This window comes from Coregonus clupeaformis, chromosome 36 (genome assembly GCF_020615455.1).
Source record: "Coregonus clupeaformis isolate EN_2021a chromosome 36, ASM2061545v1, whole genome shotgun sequence".
Taxonomy (NCBI): Eukaryota; Metazoa; Chordata; class Actinopteri; order Salmoniformes; family Salmonidae; genus Coregonus; species Coregonus clupeaformis.
In genome coordinates this window covers 8,773,247-8,798,634 of record NC_059227.1, presented here as the reverse complement: position 1 = coordinate 8,798,634, position 25,388 = coordinate 8,773,247, and the positions used below count along the sequence as shown (strand labels likewise).

At 45.9% G+C, this 25,388-nt stretch overlaps 1 pseudogene; it reads left to right on the top strand.

The window, feature by feature from the left end:
- The first annotated feature begins 8,505 nt into the window (after nucleotides 1–8,505).
- LOC121552144 lies at nucleotides 8,506–24,717 on the top strand (annotated as a pseudogene).
- The last annotated feature ends 671 nt before the right edge of the window (nucleotides 24,718–25,388 follow it).

The window sequence follows — 25,388 nt, the reverse complement described above, 5'->3', positions numbered from 1 at the left end:
CCTCATTATTGATTAAAATATCCACCACACCAGTAACTCAGGGGCCTCTAATACACCCCCACCCTACTGAATATTCCAGTGTGTGTGTATGTGCCTGCACGGGCCTGCCGGTCTGTCTCCCAATCAGTTTACTGCAGATGTAAAAATGGACAGAGGAATCTCTCCCTCCTCTCTTCTAACACCCCTGGTTTGTGCTGTGGGTCTGGGGTTAGGAATCCCATAGTCCAGAGTGGCATGCAATTTGGGCAGTAACCTGACCCATAACAAACAAAGGCTAAATATATTTATCTGGCAGGGAGGGTCTTTACGTTGGATGAGAGACAGGCAGAGAGATCGAGGGATAGAGTGATAGAGGGACAGAAAGATCTTTCTTCTTGAGAGTTTCATAGAGAGTCAGACCCTTCAGAGAACTTCACAGTGTCAGTTCCAGACCAGTGATTGAAATGAACTTTGTGCTGGGCTACAGTACATGTCTTATGGGGTGGCAGGTAGCTAGCAGTTAAAAGCGTTGGGCCAGTAACTGAAAGGTCGCTGGTTTGAATCCCTGAGCTGATTAAGTGAAAAATCTGTCAATGTGCCCTTGAGCAAGGCACTTAACCCTAATTGCTTATGTAAGTCACTCTGGATAAGAGCGTCTGCTAAATTACTAAAATTAGTGTTGTTTAGCTTTAACTGCCCATGACACCCATAGTTACTTGTGAAAGGAAAAAAATACACAGTGAGGTGTTATGGCTCTAAGGGGGATCACAGTGGTAGAGCAGAACATGTTCTCTATTTACAGTGCATTCGGAAAGTATTCAGACCCCTACCCTTTTTCCACATTTTGTTACGTTACAGCCTTATTCTAAAATGGATTAAATTATTGTTTTTCCTCATCAATATACACACAATACCCCATAATGACAAAGTGAAAACAGGTTTTTATAAATTTTTGCAAATGTTTTAAAAATAAAAAACTGAAATACCTTATTTACATACAGTAAGTATTCACACCCATTGCTATGAGAATTGAAATTGAGCACAGGTGCATCCTGTTTCCATTGATCATCCTTGAGATGTTTCTACAACTTGATTGAAGTCCACCTGTGATACATTCAATTGATTGGACATTGTTACGAACCCCGTGGCTCTAAACGTCTAGGGTGGATGGACATGAGACCCGTAACATAAATCATGCAAATTATAAGTGTGGCATGGAACAGTGAGAAGGAAAAACTACACGACAACCATAAACTACCGTCAAACACAAATGGTTTATTTCTGAACACACGGTAACGGTTTGGGAAAAAGGGCTGAGCAGGACCCAAGAAATGAAACAATAAGGTAAAACACCCTAAGCTGATCTTGCCTGCCTCAAGAACCGCTAGGCTACTGCTACCATACAAAAATACAGTGGGTGGTCCGCTCAGGTCTAACTAGTGTTTATAGACAGTTCTTTCTACGGGAAATGTATGCCCAAGGGCAGCTAGCTCAAACTCCCCTTTTCCCAGAAACACACAATAGTTACCAAACAGAGTAACCAACAAATCAATGAGTACTCTAAACACAGGACATCACAGGATCCATTACTCACATACAAAACAGTGGTCTAACAGAATTACCAATCATAGTAAACAGCAACTTAGTGAGTAACCAAAAACAGGACACCACCGTGTCCATACTCACATCGGAAATATTCTCTCTCTCTCTCAACAAACACAAGACTGGTTTTTATAAAATGGGATGTGTGATTGAACAAACGAGTAACAGGTGGTGCAATGCACAGGAATGTTCACTGATTGGTCCAATCAGCAGACACCTCAACGACCACCAATCAGGAACATACAGTACACCTGTGATTAGGGCAGAAGGAGAGAAACACACAAAAACACAGGATACCTGTATCCGTAACACTCCCACCCTTAAAAGAGCAAACCACAATGGTTTGCGACACACGTACTATCACAACACCCAAATTCACAAATCATCCTGCCGGGATAACAAAAAAAACCTAGATCATTACACACGAGACAAAGCATCTGCCAACACATTATCCAACCCCTTTTTGTGGCGGATCTCCAAATTATAATTTTGCACGACAAGTGCCCAACGCATAAGGCGTTGGTTCTGGTTGTACATCCGGTGGAGAAAAACTAAGGGGTTATGGTCAGTATAAACTATCACTGGTAATGCACTGGAACCAACATAAACTTCAAAGTACTGCAGAGCTAACAACGGTCGTTCAAAATCTGGCGCAGCAAGAACAGGAGTACTACATAAGAGTGCTTTAGCAGTGTTGAAAGCAGTACAACAATCTTCAGACCATACAAATGTTCTCGCCGGACTGAGCAAATCCGTTAATGGAGCAACTACAGCAGAGAAATTTTTACAGAAACTACGGTAGTAGCCAACCATCCCTAAAAAACGGCGTAGCTCTCTTCTGGTGGTAGGTGCGGGAAATGCGTTTATAGCCGAGACCTTGGCATCTACAGGGCGCACCTGACCATGGCCGACCTGTTTACCAAGATAAGTAACAGTGGCCTTCCCAAACTCGCACTTTGCTAAGTTCAGGGTTAGAGAAGCGGTTGCTAGACGTTCACACACTACCCTTAGAGTGTTAACATGATCAGACCACTCAGTTGAATAAATTACCAGATCATCAAGGTAAGCACTACAATTAGGAACTCCAGCCAATACTGTGTTAACCAGGCGTTGGAAAGTGGCTGGTGCGTTCCGCATCCCAAATGCCATGACAGCATATTGTAGGAAGTGATCTGGGGTCACAAAGGCAGAGATGTCGGAGGCACGTGGGGTTAACGGCACCTGCCAGTAACCTTTTAGAAGATCTAGTTTGGTTACATAAGTAGCAGCACCAACAGTATCAATACAGTCATCCAGTCTGGGTAACGGGAACGAGTCGGGCACTGTGACAGCATTGACCTTCCGATAGTCCGTACATAATCTGGATGTCCCATCAGGTTTAGGAACCAGAATGCACGGAGAACTCCAAGGACTTGAACTTGGCATAGCCAGGTTATTCTCCAGCAAATAACCGACCTCACCCCTCATTATCTTTCTCTTAGAGACGTTGACACGATAAGGATGTTGCTTGATAGGTGCAGCGTTTCCAACATTAATGTCATGTTCTAACACATTTGTACATGTAGGAACATCATTAAAAAGACATGGAAAGCTGTGTAATAATCTCACAATCTCATCTGACTGTCTGTCCGTTAAATGAATCAGGCTTGACGGGAGAGACAGCAGCATCTCTGAATTGGGCAATCTAGCACACTGCTGCTGAGTATTGCGCAACTCCAAACCATCTCCGTCCACATCATTAACATGACCTCCCACTACAGCCGTAGCAGCAATAGAGACAGCCGACTCGGCCAGTTTCTCTGGACTGTCTACCTGAGTAACGGGTCTGGTGTGGTATGTCTTCAACATGTTAACGTGGCACACACAAGATTGGCGTTTTCTATCAGGAGTCTGTATCACGTAGTCAGTTTCACTTAGTTTCTTTTCAATGACATAAGGACCAGAGAAACGTGCTGACAATGACGCTCCTGGCACAGGCAACAACACAAGAACTCGGTCACCTGGCTGCAGTGAACGAGAAACAGCCTGTGTGTCATAGTGTCGTTTCATCCGTTTCTGTGAGGAAGACAGCGCTTCCTTTGCTAGAGCACAGGCAGCATGTAGGCGCTCACGAAAGCGACTAACGTAGTCCAACACATTTTCTTTCACACACAACTCTTGTGACAAAAACTGATCCTTAAGGACTTTCATAGGTCCTCTCATGGTGTGTCCAAACACCAGTTCAGCTGGGCTGAACCCTAGGGATTCCTGTACTGTCTCACGGACAGCAAACAAAACTAGAGGAACTCCCTCATCCCAATCTTTCTCAGATTCCAAACAATATTTACGGAGCATAGACTTCAGGGTCTGATGCCAACGTTCAAGCGCACCCTGAGACTCTGGGTGATATGCGCTTGACACACGGTGTGTAACTGACAAGGATTTTAACACTTGTTTGAACAGTGTAGAAAGGAAATTCGTACCCTGATCAGTTTGTATCACCTTAGGTAACCCAAAAGTTGAGAAGAATTTGATCAACGCTTTACTCACCACCGGAGCAGTAATCCTTCGTAGAGGAATGGCCTCTGGGTACCTGGTGGCCACACACATAATTGTTAACATAAACTGGTTACCAGATTTTGTTTTTGGTAATGGTCCAACACAATCAACCATCACATGTTCGAAGGGTTCACCTATGGCCGGTATGGGACAAAGAGGCGCGGGGGAAATAACCTGGTTCGGTTTCCCAACTACTTGACAGGTGTGGCAAGTCCGACAGAACTGAGCCACATCTTGTTTTAAGCCAGGCCAAAAGAAATGTCGCAAAACACGATCATAAGTCTTGGTGACTCCCAGATGTCCGGACCACTGGTGATCATGAGCGAGGGATAAAACATTTTGTCGAAAGGCTGTAGGAATCACTATTTGGTAAACAGCATTCCAATCTTCGCCAGCGTCACCATGGGATGTCCATTTACGCATGAGGAGATTACCATCAATGAAGTATGCCATGTTTTTCTTCTTTAGCTCCTCCTCTGAGACAACACTAGAAAAACATTTAGCCAGGCTAATGTCCACCTGTTGGTTAGCGATCAGCTGCTCACGAGTAACTGGTAACTGTATTGCCTCAGCAACAAGTTCCACATCCTTCTTCCTTTCTCTGGACTGTTGGTCAGACTGCACCAGCTTACCAGAGGTAGCACCCGAACTATCCTCTGGGTCACACTCTCTGAATAGAATTGTGTTCGACAAATCTATCACTTCACCCACTTGTCGTGCTTGAGCACGTGTGACAGCACAAGCGGGGAACACATCTGGATAACCCTGTGCCAGCTCCTCGGAGAGAGACTGGTCACTTTTATCCAATACCTCCAATACGGGTATCACCTTTCCTCCGGCAATATCGTTGCCCATTATAAATGTCACACCTTTTACTGGCAACTTAGGACGTACGCCAACTCTGAACAATCCACTGACTAACTCAGAGTGTACGTTCACAAAGTGCAATGGCACAAATCCCATTTCAATTCCTTGTACTAACACATTGGAACCACAATATGTATTATTAGACAAGGGCAACACATCAGATAGTATGAACGACTGCGCCGCACCAGTATCTCTGAGGATTCTAACTGGACGCTGAGACGCTTCGTCATCTGATATAGACACAAACCCCTCAAAAATGAACGGTTCATAACTGTGATCTGGGACAGGGACTTTCAAACCACATTCAGTATGAGGCCTCTGTCTTGATTCCGGCCTTACAACCGTACGAATCAGCCCAACACCCGTTGGCGGCCTGGCGTGCTGAGGCATCCCCGGTTTGCGTTTTTAGCAGAAAGCAATCATTAACCATATGTCCCACCTTATGACAATAGAAACAGTGACGCACATCTTTTGGGCGTGCTGGATGTACTGCTGGTCGACTAGGACTAAAAGTTAGCAACTCTGCAGCCCCGCTCTCCGTCGTTCGAGCCGAAAACACGCTCTTATGCGTCAACACAAACTTCGTCTGCCAATACAGACGCTTCCGACAGTGAGGATACTTTCTGTTCGTTCAGATAAACTACAATGCGTTCCGGTAAGCAATTTTTAAACTCTTCTAACAAGATTAACTCCCGTAGAGAGTTAAAATCAGTTACTTTACTAGCACTGTGCCACTTGTCAAACAGATTTCCTTTGTCTCTAGCAAACTCCACATAAGTCTGAGTAGGAGACTTTTTATGAGACCTAAATCTCTGTCGATATGCCTCAGGAACAAGCTCATAGGCACGAAGAACAGTAGCTTTGACCACTTCATAATTCAAACTGTCTTCAAGAGGTAGCGCTGCCAGAACCTCTTGGGCTTTACCTGTTAGTTTACACTGAAGTAATAGGCACCATACCTCTTCGGGCCATTTCAATGCTACCGCTATACGTTCAAACACACTGAAATAGGAATCAACCTCTGACTCCCTGAACACAGGTACCAAGGTGATCTGCCTACTAATATCAAACGTAGCAGATGACACAGCTGGTGAGGATGGCTCACTAGCAGGCATAGTATTAGCAGAGACTAACCTCGCCGTTTCTGCCTCTAGTTCCATTTTACGCATCCCCAGTTCTTGATCAAGCCTACGCGTCTCCAGTTCCATCTTACGCATCTCCAGTTCTTGATCAAGCCTACGCGTTTCCAGCTTGTCTAGCCTGATTTGTGCCCGCTCTTCCGCCTCCATTTGGAGCCGTGTCGAGCGGACATCGATCCTGGCATCACTGTCAGTCAGTGGGGAGAGTGGGTCATAACGGGGCAATGTGGCCGGAGCCTTAGCCTCGTCCTCAGACACTGATGGGCTTACAGGAACAGCCACCACCTCCCCTACAGGAGCAGCAGACTCAGGCGGCGGTAACTCAAGCACTCGCTCGCTCAACAATATTTCTAACACTACTTTCCTCACTTCGGCTTTCACTAAAACCCTTGATATCGGTACAGAAAAGTGGTCAGCCAAAACCTGTAGATCCACTCTACGGCAATTCTCAAAAACCCCCCACGTAGGGTTTTCCAAAAATGCCTCCAACTCAAAAGTAGCCATCCTACTAGCAACACGAGCCGTCGACTACTGAACACAAAAAAAAACAGGTAGTACAGCTGCCAAGCTCAACACTGAACCAGACACTTACTAATTTACATGAGTAGCATGGGATAGATCCCAGACGAGCCCCCACTTTATGTTACGAACCCCGTGGCTCTAAACGTCTAGGGTGGATGGACATGAGACCCGTAACATAAATCATGCAAATTATAAGTGTGGCATGGAACAGTGAGAAGGAAAAACTACACGACAACCATAAACTACCGTCAAACACAAATGGTTTATTTCTGAACACACGGTAACGGTTTGGGAAAAAGGGCTGAGCAGGACCCAAGAAATGAAACAATAAGGTAAAACACCCCTAAGCTGATCTTGCCTGCCTCAAGAACCGCTAGGCTACTGCTACCATACAAAAATACAGTGGGTGGTCCGCTCAGGTCTAACTAGTGTTTATAGACAGTTCTTTCTACGGGAAATGTATGCCCAAGGGCAGCTAGCTCAAACTCCCCTTTTCCCAGAAACACACAATAGTTACCAAACAGAGTAACCAACAAATCAATGAGTACTCTAAACACAGGACATCACAGGATCCATTACTCACATACAAAACAGTGGTCTAACAGAATTACCAATCATAGTAAACAGCAACTTAGTGAGTAACCAAAAACAGGACACCACCGTGTCCATACTCACATACGGAAATATTCTCTCTCTCTCTCAACAAACACAAGACTGGTTTTTATAAAATGGGATGTGTGATTGAACAAACGAGTAACAGGTGGTGCAATGCACAGGAATGTTCACTGATTGGTCCAATCAGCAGACACCTCAACGACCACCAATCAGGAACATACAGTACACCTGTGATTAGGGCAGAAGGAGAGAAACACACAAAAACACAGGATACCTGTATCCGTAACAGACATGATTTGGAAAGGCACACACCTGTCTATATAAGATCCCACAGTTGACAGTGCATGTCAGAGCAAAAACTAAGCCATGAGGTCGAAGGAATTGTCCGTAGAGCTCCGAGACAGGATTATGTCGAGGCACAGATCTGGGGAAGGGTACCAAAACTTTTCTGCATCATTGAAGGTCCCCAAGAACACAGTGGCCTCCATCATTCTTAGATGGAAGAAGTTTGGAACTACCAAGACTCTTCCAAGAGCTGGTCGCCCGGCCAAACTGAGCAATCGGGGGAGAAGGGCCTTGGTGACCAAGAGGTGACCAAGAACCCGATGGTCACTCTGACAAAGCTCCAGCGTTCCTCTGTGGAGATGGGAGAACCTTCCAGAAGGACAACCATCACTGCCGCACTCCACCAATCAGGCCTTTATGGTAGAGTGGCCAGACGGAGGCACTCCTCAGTAAAAGGCACATGACAGCCCGCTTGGAGTTTGCCAAAAGGCACCTAAAGGACTCTCAGACCATGAGAAACAAGATTCTCTGGTCTGATGAAACCAAGATTGAACTCTTTGGCCTGAATGCCAAGCGCCACATTTGGATGAAACCTGGCACCATCCCTACGGTGAAGCATGGTGGTGGCAACATCATGCTGTGGCAATGTTTTTCAGCAGCAGGGACTGGGAGACTAGTCAGGATCGAGGGAACGATGAACGGAGCAAAGTACAGAGAGATCCTTGATGAAAACCTGCTCCAGAGCTCTCAGGACCTCAGACTGGGGTGAAGGTTCACCTTCCAACAGGAAAACGACCCTAAGCACACAGCCAAGACAACGCAGGAGTGGCTTCGGGACTAGTCCCATGCACTCAATTAAAAAATCGGCCTGCTGCTGAAAGTAATTGGGGTCCTGCATATATCTTTTGTCCTGTTGAACCCCTCAGTTGACTGTTCAAACTGGAGGAGCCATTCAGAAATGGGAGACTCCAACAGCTGCCTCAGTCCTGTAGGAGAGGATGTAACATGGTCTGCCTCTCAGGCCCAGGCCATTAGTGGGAAGTGGAAACAGTATTCAAATGGACTACTTATCACAGATCAAGACAGGATACATAAGATGTATTTATGGAAGTTATTCAACACAGTGTGAACCTATTTATCCTTCCTCAATATTCATAGCAGTCTACAGTGTCAAGCCTTCATCACTTTAGGTTGAGGTCTTCGTCATAAAGTATCGACTGTAAAGGATAATCTCCGCTCACGTGCAAGTGGAGAGGCTTTGAGCAGTTTGTTGCTAGGCAACAATACAAACCAATATGTAGTGGTGGATGGATGGATCAGTGGCTCTGTAGATAAACTTTAGTTTCTGTGTGAAAGGTCCCTCACACTGACTGACTTGATCATTTGTTGTGGGTCCATCCTGGTTAAAGTGTCTAACAAGGTTAGTCTTCTTGATATCATATCACCTTTAGGACCTTTAAGAGGTATGTAACTCAGTGGTTGGGTCTGTACCCAGTGTTAAGCACTGCTCAGTGCAGAGTCATGTTTTGGTTTCCTCTTGAGTAGACAACATATCTGTGTCAAACAGCTGTTGTCCATATCCTCCCTTTACTCTTCAATACCCCCCCCCTCCTCCTCACCCCCTCCCAGGCTGCCAACCCCCTGTGGCAGTCTCGGGGGTCCAAGTCCATGTCCACAGGAGGTCGTTTCCGCTGCCCGTTGTGTCGTCACGAGGCAGTGTTGGACTACCATGGTGTGTATGGCCTACAGAGGAACCTGCTAGTAGAGAACATCATAGACATCTACAGACAAGAAGAGTGCAGCAGGTCAGTGGTGTGTGCGTGTGTCTGGGTCTGTGAGGGGTACGTGACTGGCTTCTGTAAGCATCCACCAGAACCAGAATGCTCATATGTCAACATTATCCATACAGTGTTGCCATACAACACACACTTCTGCTGACCTCTGTTGACATAAGGACATGGCATGTCAACAGATGCCATGAGCACAAGTGTGTGCTACTGCTACAACCATGAAATATTGTTTCCAGTTTCATCTCTCATGCAACAGGCCCTGCACAGTCAGTGGTGCAAAGACCTAGGCATCTGATTCTACTCTAATGGTGTCACTAGCGCTTCTGTGTGTGTTCGTCAGCTGTGTCATGTTAACATACCAGGAATATAGAAACCTCCGTCTCTGGCGGTGTCCTCCATATTGTTGCTATAACTAGCACACTTTATCCCTGCCTCGATGGAGCGGTAAACAGGAGAACCATGTGTCCTCTTGTGGCATTGACACAGATACAGACGTGTGTATCTGGGGGTTGGTTGTGAGTAACATAGATCTAGTGTCTATCTGGTATTATTCACTGATCAATATCAAGTGGTGCAAGGGTTAAATTGGGAATTTGGAGGTGGGGGAGCCCTATTTGGAGGGGTTAGGGTTAAGCCATGGTTGATCGTAAGGTTTAGGGTTATGCCAGGGTTAGGGTTTGTGTTAACTTTTATCCTACCTTCTATCCTACTACTCTTTGGACCGGTAAGGTGCTGGATCTCTGCTTTGTCTGGCTTTCTCTTTGACCCAAGGCTCAATTTAGCCACTGATGTGGTATGACAGAGGCAGTGGGAATCTGAACATTCTATTGCAGTAATGTCTGTTTACCCGTAGAGTGCAGTACTGTAATCCATTCTAGTAGTAAAAGCGCATTAGGGCTCTATTGAAAAGCCTTCTGTCTTTGTCTATTTGGTTGTTAACAAAGGGTGTAAAATGTAACCTGCTATTTTGTTTCTTATATGCATTTTTATTCCATAGCTGAATGTGTAGTATGTTGTATATATTTTTTCAACGACAGAAATGGGCCCCATCTCTGAATACACATTCTCATTTTGTATAGAAGGCCGCTGGGTGGCAATCTTTTCCAATGTTGATATCACTTAGAAACCTGTAGCAATATTACAGCTTTTTCATGCCCTGTCTTGACACAATAAAGATGAAAGATTATATAATTACATCAAGGGAAGTACTTCTGGTCTGTAACACAGATTTGAGCTATATGAACAATCTATCTAGTTTCACTCAACATTATATTCCTCAATGCCTTTTATCAAATGTGTAAATTGTTCTTTATCTATGTGTAGGCTATTCCTCTAGAGAATAGGAATGGTCAATAGTAGTACATTTCATATGAGGTAAACTGTTGGTGAAATCCCCTAATTCCCCTAATTCCTTCTTGATTATCTGAAGCCTTGAGAGTTGTTTCCATTTCCTGTGCCATTGACAGAAGAGCCAAATAAGGTGTGTGTGCATATGTACATTGATGTGTCTGCACGCATGTATGCATGTGTACTGGATGTGTGTGTGTGTTTGTCTGATTGTGTGTGTGTGTCTAACAGGCTGTCCCTTTACTTCTGTGTCCCTGCAGGCCCCTGAACCCCACCAAGGTGAAGCAGCAGCAGCTGATGTGTCAGGAGCATGACGAGGAGATGGTCAACATCTACTGCCTGAGCTGTGAGACGCCCACCTGCTCCATGTGTAAAGGGTTTGGCCAGCACAAGGACTGTGAGGTGGCCCCTCTGCAGAACGTCGACAAGAGACAGAAGGTAATGGAGCACCCTGAGTCAGGGCCAAGGGTCTGATTGTGATGTCACTCAATATCTCTATAGCTGTCTGTCTTCCTGTCTGGTAGTCTGTCTGCCTGTCTGTCTGTTAGATCGTCCTTACACTGAAAAGTAATTATCCAATATAACAGCTTACTTATAGTCGCTGTCTGTATTCATAATGTCCACCAGAGAGAGATGTGAATGTTATTTAAAGTGTAGAGCCAGTGTGTGTATGTGATCTGCCTTATTTAAAGAGTGAGTGTGTATGTGTGTGGTTTTTCTTTGGGTGCTAAGTGTAGTGACAGCAGACAGATGTGTTGAGTCATGGCTGCCCTGCGGGGTTTAATCTCACCGCACACGCACGCACGCACACACACGCGCGCACACACACACGGCCCTGTCAACCTGGTGGTACGACTACAGCTAAGATTGTGTGTATATATATGGAACTGAAAAGGGTTCTACCTGCAACCAAAAATATACTGAACAAAAAGATAATGCAACAAGTGTTGGTCCCATGTTTCATGAGCTGAAATAAAAGATTTTAAAAAAAAATCCACACACAAAGAGCTTATTTCTCTCACATTTTGTGCACAAATTTGTTTACATCCCTGTTATTGAGCATTTCTCCTTTCCCAAGATAATCCAACCACTTGACAGGCGTGGCATATCAAGAAGCTGATTAAATGGCATGATCATTACACAAGTGGACCTTGTGCTGGGGACAATAAAAGGCCACTCTAAAATGTGCAGTTATGTCACAACGCAATGCCACAGATGTCTCAAGTTTAGAGGGAGCATGCAATTGTCATGCTGACGGCAGGAGTGTCCACCAGAGCTGTTGCCAGATAATTAAATGTTAATTTCTCTATCATAAGCCACCTCAAGAAGCTGATTAAATTGCATCATCATTACACAAGTGGACCTTGTGCTGGGGACAATAAAAGGCCACTCTAAAATGTGCAGTTATGTCACAACGCAATGCCACAGATGTCTCAAGTTTTGAGGGAGCATGCAATTGTCATGCTGACGGCAGGAGTGTCCACCAGAGCTGTTGCCAGATAATTAAATGTTAATTTCTCTATCATAAGCCACCTAAAACGTTGTTTTAGAGAATTTGGCAGTATGTGCAACCAGCCTAACAACCGCAGACCACGTCTAACCACGCCAGCCCAGGAGCTCCACATCCGGCTTCTTGACCTGCGGGATTGTCTTGAGCCTAATTAATTAATTTCAATTAACTGATTTCCTGAACTCAGTAAAATTGTTGAAATTGTTGCATGTTTCGTTTATATTTTTGTTCAGTATAGTTATTCAAAGGGTTCTCCTATGGGAACAGCCGAAGAACCCTTTTAGGTTCTTGATAGCACCTTTCTTTTTCTAAGAGTGTAGCTTTCCCCTACAGCATCCAAGTGAACAGTGACTAATATCAAAGTGAAGGTCAGTTGTTAAGGATGGACAATGTGTCCGGCTGTTGAGTAATACTGAAGGGGAAGCCACCCACACAAACATGATACATACACGTTACATATTTACTGTATCTACTTTCATAAGCTAAAAGCAGTGTGTTTGAATGGACTATAACATCAGACATGGTATTGAGCAGGTGGCTTTGGTGACATTGTGCCTCGCACTCATTGCTCACTCTCTCACTATGAATCATTCATTACAAATGCAGATGAGGAAAGTTTAGGAGCAGCTTCAGCTAATGTTTTATGCATTGTTTAAAAACAACACTTTGAAGATTTAAATATTGAATCAATCATCACAATTGTGTGAACTACTACCTAATGTGTCAGTTGAGGGTTGGAATAAAAGCCTTCATATCCTGTAGTCCTCCAGGACTATCACTTGGTGAGTACAGACATTGACCCATCATGCTATGTTGACAGAGCTGAGTGACGGCATCGCCATCTTGGTGGCGGGGAACGACCGTATCCAGGCCCTCCTCTCTCAGATGGAGGAGACCTGCAGGTCCATCCAGGTGAGAATGTCCCCCACTACAACCACTCACACCTCTCACTGCACAGTCACACACATCACTGTGAACAACCTGTTGTATTGTAATAACTATCATCAATAAGTATTAATACATTATTTATAAACTATTAATATATATATATATATATATATATATACACAGTGGGGAAAACAAGTATTTAGTCAGCCACCAATTGTGCAAGTTCTCCCACTTAAAAAGATGTGCGAGGCCTGTAATTTTCATCATAGGTACACGTCAACTATGACAGACAAAATGAGGAAAAAAAATCCAGAAAATCACATTGTAGGATTTTTAATGAATTTATTTGCAAATTATGGTGGAAAATAAGTATTTGGTCACCTACAAACAGGCAAGATTTCTGGCTCTCACAGACCTGTAACTTCTTCTTTAAGAGGCTCCTCTGTCCTCCACTCGTTACCTGTATTAATGGCACCTGTTTGAACTTGTTATCAGTATAAAAGACACCTGTCCACAACCTCAAACAGTCACACTCCAAACTCCACTATGGCCAAGACCAAAGAGCTGTCAAAGGACACCAGAAACAAAATTGTAGACCTGCACCAGGCTGGGAAGACTGAATCTGCAATAGGTAAGCAGCTTGGTTTGAAGAAATCAACTGTGGGAGCAATTATTAGGAAATGGAAGACATACAAGACCACTGATAATCTCCCTCGATCTGGGGCTCCACGCAAGATCTCACCCCGTGGGGTCAAAATGATCACAAGAACGGTGAGCAAAAATCCCAGAACCACACGGGGGGACCTAGTGAATGACCTGCAGAGAGCTGGGACCAAAGTAACAAAGCCTACCATCAGTAACACACTACGCCGCCAGGGACTCAAATCCTGCAGTGCAAGACGTGTTCCCCTGCTTAAGCCAGTACATGTCCAGGCCCGTCTGAAGTTTGCTAGAGTGCATTTGGATGATCCAGAAGAGGATTGGGAGAATGTCATATGGTCAGATGAAACCAAAATATAACTTTTTGGTAAAAACTCAACTCGTCGTGTTTGGAGGACAAAGAATGCTGAGTTGCATCCAAAGAACACCATACCTACTGTGAAGCATGGGGGTGGAAACATCATGCTTTGGGGCTGTTTTTCTGCAAAGGGACCAGGACAACTGATCCGTGTAAAGGAAAGAATGAATGGGGCCATGTATCATGAGATTTTGAGTGAAAACCTCCTTCCATCAGCAAGGGCATTGAAGATGAAACGTGGCTGGGTCTTTCAGCATGACAATGATCCCAAACACACCGCCCGGGCAACGATGGAGTGGCTTCGTAAGAAGCATTTCAAGGTCCTGGAGTGGCCTAGCCAGTCTCCAGATCTCAACCCCATAGAAAATCTTTGGAGGGAATTGAAAGTCCGTGTTGCCCAGCGACAGCCCCAAAACATCACTGCTCTAGAGGAGATCTGCATGGAGGAATGGGCCAAAATACCAGCAACAGTGTGTGAAAACCTTGTGAACACTTACAGAAAACGTTTGACCTGTGTCATTTCCAACAAAGGTATATAACAAAGTATTGAGAAACTTTTGTTATTGACCAAATACTTATTTTCCACCATAATTTGCAAATAAATTCATAAAAAATCCTACAATGTGATTTTCTGGAAAACATTTTCTCAATTTGTCTGTCATAGTTGACGTGTACCTATGATGAAAATTACAGGCCTCTCTCATCTTTTTAAGTGGGAGAACTTGCACAATTGGTGGCTGACTAAATACTTTTTTCCCCCACTGTATATATATATATACAGTACCAGTCAAAAGTTTGGACACACCTACTCATTCAAGGGTTTTTCTTTATTTTTACTATTTTCTACATTGTAGAACAATAGTGAAGACATCAAAACTAACACATATGGAATCATGTAGTAACCAAAAAAGTGTTAAACAAATCAAACTATATTTTAGATTTTAGATTCTTCAAAGTAGCCACCCTTTGCCTTGATGACAGCTTTGCACACTCTTGGCATTCTCTCAACCAGCTTCACCTGGAATGCTTTTCCAACAGTCTTGAAGGAGTTCCCACATATGCTGAGCACTTGGCTGCTTTTCCTTCACTCTGCGGTCCAACTCATCCCAAACCATCTCAATTGGGTTGAGGTCGGGTGATTGTGAAGGCCAGGTCATCTGATGCAGCACTCCATCACTCTCCTTCTCGGTCAGATAGCCCTTACACAGCCTGGAGGTGTGTCGGGTCATTGTCCTGTTGAAAAACAAATGATAGTCCCACTAAGCCCAAACCAGATGGGATGGCATATTGCTGCAGAATGCTGTGGTAGCCATGCTGGTTAAGTGTGCCTTGAATTCTAAATAAATCACTGACAGTGTCACCAGCAAAGCACACCCACACCATCACACCTCCTCCACCATGCTTCACGGTGGGAACCACACATGTGGAGATCATCCGTTCACCTACTCTGCATCTCACAAAGACATGGCGGTTGGAACCAAAACTCTCAAATTTGGACTTATCAGACCAAAGGACAGATTTCCACTGGTCTAATGTCCATTGCTTGTGTTTCTTGGCCGAAGCAAGTCTCTTCTTCTTATTGGTGTCCTTTAGTAGTGGTTTCTTTGCAGCATTTTGACCATGAAGGCCTGATTCATGCAGTCTCCTCTGAACAGTTGATGTTGAGATGTGTCTGTTACTCTAATGAACTTATCCTCTGCAGCAGAGGTAACTCTGGGTCTTCCTTTCCTGTGGCGGTCCTCATGAGAGCCAGTTTCATCATAGCGCTTGATGGTTCTTGCGACTGAGACTTTCCGGATTGACTGACCTTCATGTCTTAAAGTAATGATGGCCTGTTGTTTCTCTTTGCCTATTTGAGCTGTTCTTGCCATAATATGGACTTGGTCTTTTACCAAATAGGGCTATCTTCTGTATACCAACTCTACCTTGTCATAACACAACTGATTGGCTCAAATGCATTAAGTTAAATTAACTTTTAACAAGGCACACCTGTTAATTGGAATGCATTCCAGGTGACTACCTCATGAAGCTGGTTGAGAGAATGCCAAGAGTGTGCAAAGTGTGGCTACTTTGAAGAATCTAAAATCTAAAATATATTTGGATTTGTTTTTATCACTTTTTTGGTTACTACATGATTCCATATGTGTTATTTCATGGTTTTGATGTCTTCACTATTATTCTACAATGTATAAAATAGTAAAAATAAAGAAAAACCCTTGAATGAGCAGGTGTGTCCAACCTTTTGACTGGTATTGTATACTAAACATTTATAAGGGCTTTTCATGAAAGTTATTATTAGGTGTTACCAATGGGTGTCTGTGTGCAGCAGAACGGGCGTCGTCAGAAGCAGAGTCTGTGTGGTAAGTTTGACGGGCTGTATGCCATCCTGGAGGAGAGGAAGAAGGAGTTGGTGGGGATGATCAGCAGGATGACAAGCTGGACTACATCCGCTCCCTCATCCGTCGCCACGACTACCTGGAGGGCACCGTCAAGCTGGTGGAGACAGCCATCCAGTCCATGGAGGAACCAGAGATGGCCGTGTTCCTACAAGTAGGCACTATGGATGGAACACTAGCACTGAACCTGGGTGCACTGTCTGGCCTCAGTAACTGGACCTGGGGTGTGTACCGGTATGTCATGTAATGGAATTGAATGATTGTCAGATGTAACTTCTTGAGCAGAAAATTTGCCTGTTTTAGCCCTTGTAAACTGGACGAGGATCAGTGTTCCTTTAGGTAGCTAATGTTTCACTGTCTTAGGATCAGTAGCCCTAAAGGTAGCCTATGAGTCAGGTGACCCTCAACAAAGGACTGTAATAGGATCAGTTGTGTGATCAATTTCTCTGGGTCAGTTGTTAGCTGGTCCCAATCCACATGAGACATGATAAGGTAATCACAGTATGATGGGTCACAGACACTATAGACACTATAGTCCCCCGTTTCACCCCTGACCTAAACAAATGACAGTCCACTCCACATCAGGCTCATTTTTATGCCCGAAGATGCAGTGAAGGAGCCTTTCATCCTTTAGATCAGGTTTAGAGAAACCTTCACTATCGATAATCAACGGGGTGTCGTGCAGTGCTTCGCTTTCTCCGGCTTTGCCGTATCGAGCAGGGGAGGAGTGAAAAGCAGAAAGCCCAGCAGGGGAGCCTCGTCGGCGGGCACGCTGCTTTCAAGAGCCCCCCTGGGAACTCTGTGTTAGGCTATGGTTCAACCCAGCACTCAGAGAAACAAACACGACAAAGGGAGTGGAAGAAACAAAAATATTTAATAAAAGTTAAAATTGTCTTAGTCCAAAAAACAACTGAAGTAAAGGAACAGAGTGGGCTAGTCGGCTCCGGAGGAAGGAGAGGCTGAGGCAGGCAGGCAGGCAGGCAGACCGACAGGCAGGAAGGCAGGCAGGTTGGGAGGTATGTCCGAAACTAAAGACAAAACAAACGACAGGTTAAGGAGAGTGGAGAGCCAGGCTGAAGACAAAGACAAAATAACTTTACTGGTGAGCCAAGTTACCGCTCTGGTAAGAACAACGATCTGGCGCCGGTGGAGAGCCATGCCCCGGAATAAGTAGTGCAGGTTGATTAGAGAATAGGATGCAGCTGCGTAGGCAGGAATCACTGGAAACAACCCGCAGCTGCACAGGAGAGGCAGATCCTGAGCACGCCCCTGATCCACTCCAGACACACCCACATAAAGGGGACAAACACACATACAGATACAACAGACACAGAGGGGACAAAACAAGGAGGAAGGGAAACAGAAAAGGGAGAGACAAGCTGCCCACATAACAGTACCCCCCCCTCAATGGTCGCCACCTGGCGACCCACCAGGCCTGTCAGGGTTGTCGTGATGGAAGTCCGTGATCAACTGAGGATCCAACACAAAACGCTTCGGGACCCAAGACCTCTCCTCTGGTCCATAACCTTCCCAATCGACTAGGTATTGGAGACCCCTACCCCGCCTCCGAGAGTCCAGTAGCCTACTGACGGTGTAGGCCGGATGGTCGTCAATGAGACGAACAGGTGGAGGTGGAACAGCCGGCGGACACAAAGGCTGGAGGACACAGGTTTCAGTTGGGAGACGTGGAAAGTAGGGTGTATCTTCATGGCTGAAGGCAACTTCAAACGAACCGCAGCGGGGTTAATGATGGACTCCACCACAAACGGACCCAGGTACCGAGGAGACAGCTTGCGTGATTTGGTACGAAGAGTGCGTTCTTAGGCGACAGCCAAACCTCTTGACCAGGATGAAACACAGGTGCGGAGTCCTGCTCCTTTCCGCTGTCATCTTGTTCCTGTCAGTGGTCCGAAGCAACGCTTCCGAGCGTCGCGCCACACTCTCTGGCAGCGGCGGAGGTTCTCCTGAACCGAAGGAACAGCCAATTCCTTCTCCTGAGCAGGAAACAGAGGGGGGTTGATAACCCATGGTAACCTCGAAGGGTGAAAGACCAGTGGCAGAGGTGGTGAGGGAGTTGTGGGCGTACTCTATCCAAGGCAGATGTTTGGCCCAGGATGATGGATGTTGAGCAGCCACACAACGAAGGGTTGCTTCGAGGTCTTGATTGGCTCTTTCTGTTTGACCGTTGGTCTGGGGATGAAACCCTGAGGACAGACTAACGGAAGCACCCAAAGCAGAACAGAAAACCTTCCAAACACGGGAAGTAAACTGTGGGCCTCTATCAGATACGATGTCCACAGGTATTCCATGGGGACGGAATACATGTTGGACTAGGAGGTCCGCTGTCTCACTGGCAGACGGTAATTTTGGTAATGCTATATAGTGAACAGATTTAGAGAATCTGTCCACAATGGTAAGTATAGTATCATTACCTTCAGACTTGGGTAGGCCGGTGACAAAATCCAAGGCTATGTGGGACCAGGGACGGCTGGGAACTGGGAGGGGTAGCAGCAGCCCGAAGGGGACTGATGGGAGGCTTTGCCCGAGCACAGGTTGAACAGGCTGCCACAAAAGCCCGAACGTCAGTTTCCATTGAAGGCCACCAAAAATGTCTCCTAAGCAGCGTCAACGTGCGTCTCATCCCAGGGTGACCAGCAAAACGGGAGGTGTGAATCCACTGCAACACCTGAGACCGGACCGTCTCGGGAACAAAGAGTAGGTTGGGAGGTCCATCACCCGGTCCCGGGTCCGTGGCAAGTGCAGTCTTCACAAGAGACTCGATCTCCCACTGAACAGCCGCCACGACGCATGAGGAAGGCAGGACTGCCTCAGGCTCGCTGGTCTCCGAAGGGTCAGCAAACTGGCGGGACAAAGCATCTGGTTTAACATTTCTTGACCCCGGTCTGTATGTAAGAATAAAGTTAAACCTACTAAAAAACAGGGCCCATCTGGCTTGGCGTGAGTTGAGTCTCTTAGTGGCTTGGATGTAAGCCAAGTTCTTGTGGTCAGTCCAGACCACAAACGGCAGTTCAGCTCCATCCAGCCAGTGCCGCCATTCTTCCAGTGCTAGCTTGACCGCCAGCAGCTCTCGGTTTCCAACGTCGTAATTCCGTTCTGTGGGTGACAATTTTTTGGAGAAAAAAGCACAGGGGTGAAGCTTTTGGTCAGTGGGGGAGCGCTGGGAGAGGACGGCTCCCACACCTGAGTCCGACGCGTCCACCTCCACAACAAACTGCAGAGAGGTATTGGGGTGTATCAACACAGGGGAGGTGGAAAACAGTTCCTTCAAAACCCCTACCGCCTGCTCCGCCTCAGGGGACCACAGAAAAGGGACCTTTGGGGATGTGAGTCTAGTAAGGGGTGCCACCACTTTACTAAAACCCTTAATGAACCTACGGTAGAAGTTAGCAAAGCCCAAAAATCGTTGAAGTTGCTTACGGGTGGTGGGTATGGGCCATTCCGTCACTGCCCGGATCTTCTCGGGGTCCGCCTTCACCTGCCCGCTCTCAATGATGAACCCCAGGAACGATGTAGACTGTTTGTGGAACTCACACTTCTCTGCTTTGACGTACAGCTTGTTTTCCAAGAGCCGTTGAAGGACTTGACGGACGTGTGACTCATGCTCCTCGGGTGACTTGGAAAAAACAAGAATATCATCCAGGTATACAAAGACAAAACGGTTCAAAAATCCCTAAGAACATCGTTCACCATGGCTTGGAAAACAGCAGGGGCGTTTGAGAGCCCAAAGGGCATGACCAAATACTCAAAATGTCCCAGTGGAGTGTTGAAAGCGGTTTTCCACTCATCTCCCTTACGGATCCGGACAAGGTGATAAGCGTTCCTGAGGTCGAGCTTGGAGAAAACCGTGGCGCCATGCAGAGGTTCAAAAGCAGAGTTGATGAGTGGAAGGGGATACTTGTTTTTAACAGTTATGTTGTTTAAACCCCTGAAATCGATACAGGGGCGTAACGACTTGTCCTTCTTTTCCACGAAAAAGAAACCTGCACCCAAAGGAGACGACGAGGACGGATTATGCCCGAGACCAGAGAATCACCAATGTACTGCTCCATTGCCTCTCTTTCCGGTCGGGACAGATTGTATAAGCGACTAGAGGGGCAAGGGAGCACCAGGAAGCAGTTCAATAGGGCAATCATAAGGCCTATGTGGTGGTAGAGACAGAGCCTTGTCCTTACTGAAAACCTCCGCTAAGTCATGGTATTCTTTGGGGACAGATGACAGATCAAGAGGAGCTGAGGGATGAGTTGGGTTACACTTAGTGGGGGGTACCGCTGACCTAAGGCACTCTGAATGGCAGTTAGTGCTCCAACTGAGAATGGTGTGACGTGTCCAATCAATTTGTGGGTTGTGAAGAGCCAACCAGGGGAAGCCAAGGATTAGTGAGGTAGCTGAGCCAGACATAACTCTTAGCTGAATGCTTTCACAATGATTGCCAGAAATCACTAGGGAAAGCGGGGGTGGTTTGATGAGTTATCTCCGCGAGGAGGCGCCCATCAAGGGCTGTGACCCGAATGGGGGTAGGTAGTGGCTCCATGGGGATACGAGCTTGTGTAACGAACTGGTGGCTAATAAAGTTATCTTCTGCACCTGAGTCTATGAGAGCTGAGAGTGGCAGGGAATGACTCTGGAAACGTAAGGTTACAGGTACTTGTAATCGGGGAATGATGGGTTCAGGATCTAACTCTGGGCTCGCAAGTAGACCCACCGTTACGAGCGAGCCTTGTCTTTTGGCCGCTTAGGGCATGTAGCCAGAATGTGTGTGGCGTCTCCACAGTACAGGCACTCACCCGCCTGGAGCGCCGTTGCCGCTCTGCTGGAGGTAGTCGAGCTCGACCCACTTGCATAGGTTCCTCCTCTGTGCTCGGGATGGAATCAGGAACAAGAAGCTGCCGGCTCCGGGAGGCGAGACTCGAGTGGTTGACGGCTGGGGAACTCGTCCTCCTAGATGCGGCCGACCGCCCTCTCCCGACGCCTCTCCGCAACCGGTTGTCTAGCTTAATGGACAGGGAAACGAGAGAATGTAAATCATGTGGCTCGTCACGAGCAGCCAGTTCATCCTTAATGGCTTCATTCAAACCGTTTAGAAATGCTCCTTGAAGTGCCACATTGTTCCACTTGGAGTCCGCTGCCAAAGTCCAGAACTCAATAGAGTACTCAGCCACACTGTTAGAACCCTGCCTCAAATTAAAAAGTATCTTGGAGGAATTACCCACATGGTCAGGATGGTCAAAAACAGTCTTCAATTTAGCAGAAAAATCAGCAAAAGTCAATCCAGTCAAAGTTTGATCTGAGCACACAGCCTCAGCCCAAACCAGAGCTCTCCCTCTTAACAGCCCCAGAACATAATGTACCTTAGAGGAATCAGTAGAAAACGACAGTGGTCTCTGCCGAAAAAATCAAGTCACACTGAAGCAAAAATCCCCGGCACTTTTCCAATTCTCCATTGAACGGTTCAGGCGACGTGACAGGGGGTTCCCGGCGGAACGACGCCTGCATAATGTCAGAGGAAACAACTTGGGGTGCATCAAACTGGGGGTCAGAGAGAGATGGAGAACTGATAACAGACAATTTAGAGACTTGTGTAGTTAACTGAGTCACCTGGTTCAGCAATTGATGATTATCTTCCACAAGAGTCCGAATCAATTGGTCATGCTGTCCTAGCAACGTTCCTTGAGCCTGGATAGCTTGTTGGAAGCTGTCTTCGTTTGCCCGTGCTGTTTCTCTGTTGGGTCCATGGCCAGATCGTTCTGTTAGGCTATGGTTCAACCCAGCACTCAGAGAAACAAACACGACAAAGGGAGTGGAAGAAACAAAAATATTTAATAAAAGTTAAAATTGTCTTAGTCCAAAAACAACTGAAGTAAAGGAACAGAGTGGGCTAGTCGGCTCCGGAGGAAGGAGAGGCTGAGGCAGGCAGGCAGGCAGGCAGGCAGGCAGACCGACAGGCAGGAAGGCAGGCAGGTTGGGAGGTATGTCCGAAACTAAAGACAAAACAAACGACAGGTTAAGGAGAGTGGAGAGCCAGGCTGAAGACAAAGACAAAATAACTTTACTGGTGAGCCAAGTTACCGCTCTGGTAAGAACAACGATCTGGCGCCGGTGGAGAGCCATGCCCCGGAATAAGTAGCGCAGGTTGATTAGAGAATAGGATGCAGCTGCGTAGGCAGGAATCACTGGAAACAACCCGCAGCTGCACAGGAGAGGCAGATCCTGAGCACGCCCCCTGATCCACTCCAGACACACCCACATAAAGGGGACAAACACACATACAGATACAACAGACACAGAGGGGACAAAACAAGGAGGAAGGGAAACAGAAAAGGGAGAGACAAGCTGCCCACATAACACTCTGGTCCTGTGGTTCTCTGATCATGCACTGTAAAGAGAATTTCCAGGTGAAAGGGAGAGCAGTCATTGGTAATGTCAATCAAAAATATATCTGGTTTAATACAAGTTGCAACAGGGAGACACCTCCAGCACAGAAGCAGAGCAGATGTCTCATGAGCGTTCTCTAAGCAGGCCTAATCATATGTTCTGGAAACACATAACTAAAGATAACACAAAGCAATGACTCACACAGTCTCACAGAATAATAACCAGTGTGTCCTCGGAACAGGCACCAACACTATCAGCAGATATGAGAACTGTCCATTACATTCAGGTCTAGAATACAAGTCTTGTGACCATCAACCTTGCACAGAACAGAATCATGTGTTCCAGAAAGGAAAGTTATAATACATTGTGTTCATCTTAACTGACTATGAACTTTATTAATCTTAATTTCCCATTACATGCACACTGTAACCCAGTGGAAGCATCCTCGGAGTACCAGCCTCAGGGGTCAGACATTGATCAACTGGCGACAAACCTACACACACACACACACACCTCTGCATGGGACACCTGCCTCATTCTTTGACCTCTGGCCCCCTGGCCATCAATACTGTCCTTGGAACAGAGCCAGGTTGGATGACGTGCTCCTGCTGCAGACAGCCGGTAGTAAAAAAACCCGCCAGGCGAGAGATAGATGGTACCATTCATGTCATCCATCCATCCATCCAGCACTCCTCTCTTCCACTCGGGTCCCTTGCTCTATAAAAAGCTACAGATGGACTGAAGGCTCGTAACTTAAGTCTCTTTTTTCATCTCCCTCATTGCTCCCTTTGTTTTGTCAGCTGGTTAGCAGGTAGCGCTAGCAGCGAGTGGCAGGATGGTGGCAGGTGCATGTTTTCTGAATGACTCAAGCTGAGCGAGTGGTTCAGAAGATTGAGAGAAGAAGCAGATATGAAAATGAAATGTAAATGAATTCAAATGATACAAAATCAACAAACTCATTCTAATTTAGATATAGCACTAATTGACCTCAGAAATTAAGTGCTGGAAATGAAACTAAATGCAATAGCCTGCTGATCGTTTCTTTTCTCCACAGAGCCTCAAGGATATATTTAAACAGTAAGTAACATTCTTGTTTTCGTCTGTTTAGTGTTCCATTCTGCTTCTTATGGGCTGTTTAGCTGGAAAATCACAAATAGCATTGCATAACACAAATATTCACATAAACTAACACACCAATTGCATTGACTATGAAGCTAAAGTAATTGCATAGGAGATGCGTGTGATTTGCAGTAATGTCTGATGGCTGGCTGCTGATAGCTAATACATTATAATGAAGCTCTCCACCTGTAGAGTTATCGAGCATATCCACCCAGCATGCATCACTACCAGCCACACGGGGGACAGAGGACGCTGCCATCCATCGCTGTCTGTCACCTCCTATTTGTTTGTCTCTGCTAAGGTGTCCAATATGGAACGTCCAGAGCCGGGCTACGAGAGCAAGGCCCATTTTGTCATCAACACAGAGAATGTGGCAGACGTGCTGAGGACCATTGACTTCAACACAGGTAGGGCCTCAGGTAGCTGTACAATACGACCATATATGGAGAGTTTGGCCACTTTTAAGTTTCTCTATACATGACTCTAGCCTCAAGGCCCTGACGGATGTTCAGCTCCGTACATTACCCCCAAAACTATTTTCCATTGCATGTTCAAGGCTATTTCCCTTGTTTTTGTTGGTCTGTCTTAATGTGGTGCTTTCTGTGTGGTCGCAGGTTCCCAGGAAAAGGTCGGAGAGGATGGTTATGATCTGGGTGAGGACTTGGCATCACTGACAGCGGTGGACGTAGACTATGGGCGATACCAGTAGTTGAAAAGGGTCAAAGAAAGAAAAAGCAGCACATGGTATGCTGCTCCCCTGCTTTATTCCCTTACACATATTTACTACGTTTAGGCTACAAACACAAAGGCTGTTAAATATAGTTATACTGTATATTGTTTCTACTGACATCAGTCTTAAACATTGCCATAAAGGCTGAAATCAAGTGTTTAATCTCTAGAATATGGATGGATCACTTGTCTTGTTTACCCCACAGCCAACTCATTTCAAATGGAGAGACCAGGCATTCTTTCTCCTCTCAGTGATAAATTAATTCCATATTCCCTTAGCTACCTCCAAAGGTGTAACGATCCTGCTTAAAGCCAGGGGACCCTTCGGCCTCACAGCTTCACTGTAACATGCCAAAGATTAATGAACTGGAAGTACACATTTCATGAATGGCCACGGACAGATACTCTAGGGAGAGATGGAGGAGCGGTTGTTGACTGGGCTATCATTTACACATGATTAAAGTTTCAACCAGAAACTCCCAAGTGAGGAGTCTGATGTTTTGATTGGGCTTTACCTTGTTGTACTGACAATGACAATGCTTTTGATTTTGGCTTAGTATAGATCATGGCCCTCACACTGGGCATTCAGCTCTGTTAAAAAGCTCTGCCTCCTAGTGCCTTGGGTTGGGACCTCAGCTTGACAGGTAGTGA